Source organism: Macrobrachium nipponense, chromosome 31 (genome assembly GCF_015104395.2).
Source record: "Macrobrachium nipponense isolate FS-2020 chromosome 31, ASM1510439v2, whole genome shotgun sequence".
NCBI classification, from domain to species: domain Eukaryota; kingdom Metazoa; phylum Arthropoda; class Malacostraca; order Decapoda; family Palaemonidae; genus Macrobrachium; species Macrobrachium nipponense.
The window spans coordinates 63975303-63977802 of record NC_061093.1 but is presented as its reverse complement, the minus strand read 5'-3'; the positions used below and the strand labels follow the sequence as shown (position 1 = coordinate 63977802).

At 27.8% G+C, this 2500-nt stretch overlaps 1 protein-coding gene across 1 annotated transcript in view; it reads left to right on the top strand.

Annotated features, from left to right (window-relative positions):
* LOC135207052 (nephrin-like) overlaps positions 1–2500 on the top strand; it is a 101005-nt gene that overhangs the window by 70273 nt on the left and 28232 nt on the right.

Below are 2500 nucleotides of genomic sequence, written 5' to 3'. Positions count from 1 at the left end.
CAAACTTGACCCAAAGTTATGGCAGAGTTAAAGAGTGAAAAAAAAATTACAATATATGTACGAATAATAATTATTATTCGTACATATATTGTAAATTTTTTTATTTCATTCTTTAAATCTGCCATTACTTTGATTCAAGTGGAACCATTAATGCCACTTTTTTTATGTACATATTCATATATTTATTATTCTTCGGTTCTGCCGTAAGTAAATAAAACAATTCATGTAACACATAAAACTTTCAACTTCACTTTATCTCTCATTAATATATATATGCCAGTATTACAGAAAATCCAATTAAACAGCCTATAACTTGAGCCAAAGTTATGGCAGATTTAATGAATGAAAAAAAAAATAGAATATAAGTACGAGTAATAATTATTATCCATACACATATTGGAATTCTTTTTCATTCTTTAAATCTACTATTAATTGGAGTCAAGTGGAGCCACTAATACTACTAGTTTTTTTTTTATTTACTCATTCATATATTTCATATTCTTCGGTTCTGTCGTCGATTAATAAAGCGATTTACGTAACACCTAAAACTTCCAACTTCACGTTTTTCTATTTCATTATGCGTATCTATCAGTATTAAATCCAGCCAAACATCCTGTGTAATTAAATATTTTTCTATTTTTCGGCATAAATTGATCAAACTTTCATAGTTAAAGTTTGTCATTAGTAAATAGAACCCTATTAAAAATCAAGTATTACAAATATATATTTTATTAGAGAAAAAAATATAAAACTGTATGATATTAGGCCATATTATATAATGCATTCCTTATTCCTTTACTTTACCAATTGTAAATGAATTCTAATCTTAACATCTGTCATTAGTAATTTTGTGATTTGTGAGTAATGTCTAATATAACAACCTGCAATTGTTTACACACACACATGCTCGCTAGCATATATATATTATATATATATATATATATATATTATATATATATATATATATATATATATATATATGTATATATATATATATATATATATATATATATGAGAGAGAGAGAGAGAAGAGAGGAGAGAGAGAGAGAGAGTTTTGCATGTGTTTGTTTTTGCGCGAAATCGCTTACCTGCATCACATTGATTTCTACAGATACTTAGGAATGTAATAATTATTTTCATAGACGTACCGTTAAGGTTTATAATAAGGTTTATTTAACTTGACTGGCCAGATCAATTGACGTTGTCAAGAGATTGCATTTTATGCATGGCTAATTATTATTGTATATTCATTGTTAAACGAAATTCTTAGATAAATTAACGATGGAAAACGAGCGCAATAATTCTATTGTAATTGCATGCCACATTGCAATGATTAATTGCCAATTGCGTATTATCTCTAGAAGGGTTCGGTATTAGTTTGTCGTTGTTTATGAGAAGCTCTTGGTTAATAGCTATCTACCGGAAAATTGTGAGTCTTATCACTTGTGAAATATCTCACTAGAGCGTGAGATATATACAACAGTCAGTGGTATTACTGGTTGCTGTAATTATGAAAGAGAAGTTATCATAAAATAAAGTTCTTGAGCGTAAGGGCATTTATAAAGTCATAAATCTTGATAGACCATATCTAAAACAATTAAGATGTATTCATAAATCTTATAAACATGAAATATGACATTTCTTACAAAGATTTTTTTTAGCAAATTAAACGGTAGTGAAATATAATAAGGATGACAATAAATGATAAAAGATGGATTTTATCTACCATCTACGAAAATGCGATAACGAACAGAAAAGAAAATTGAGACTTAGTTTTGCCGTACTCAGTTTCTTAAGTGCATATGGTATTTCTTTTTATAGGAAGAAAATGTTTCGTAGATTGCAATGAAGGTAGGTCACAAAACATAAACAATGAATTAAAATTTCCGCTGGAAGATGGTCGAGGAGAAATAAATCAAAGAAAATGTAAAAAATTGGGATTAATTTGCAGTTTGGTCTCTAGGTTTTCACTCTAAAATATAAACAAAATATGGAAATGATTGAAAAATATATATCAAACGTTTTATTTTTGATGGGCAAAGTGTAATATACTGGAAATAATTTGATCAAAATGGCAATGTAAGATGGATCCTAATTGGCTATAAAGTTATACTTTTTTCAGTAGTAACAGGAAGACTGCTCGTATTCAGCATAAGAAAAACATATATGAATTAAGGTACATACCACTCAACTCTCAAAATACGACTCAGAATGGAATGAAATATAATGTCAAGAAAAGCAAGTATTTTTGAAAGAAAATAAAAAAAAATATTTTATAATGTTGTTTTCCCCAAAAAGTTAAATGTTTGCGTGGCTCATTCAATAGACGATCGGAAAACAAAATGTCATTGTATATATACTAATGAAGCTGTGATATGCAAATGTACCGATCAAAATAATTTCCAAGTAAACTTTCACCTTCGCCTACATCCCCAGAAATTCCTAATTTTTTATATCTCAGTTAAAAACAAATTCTAAAGGCAAAACTGAACACATTAAT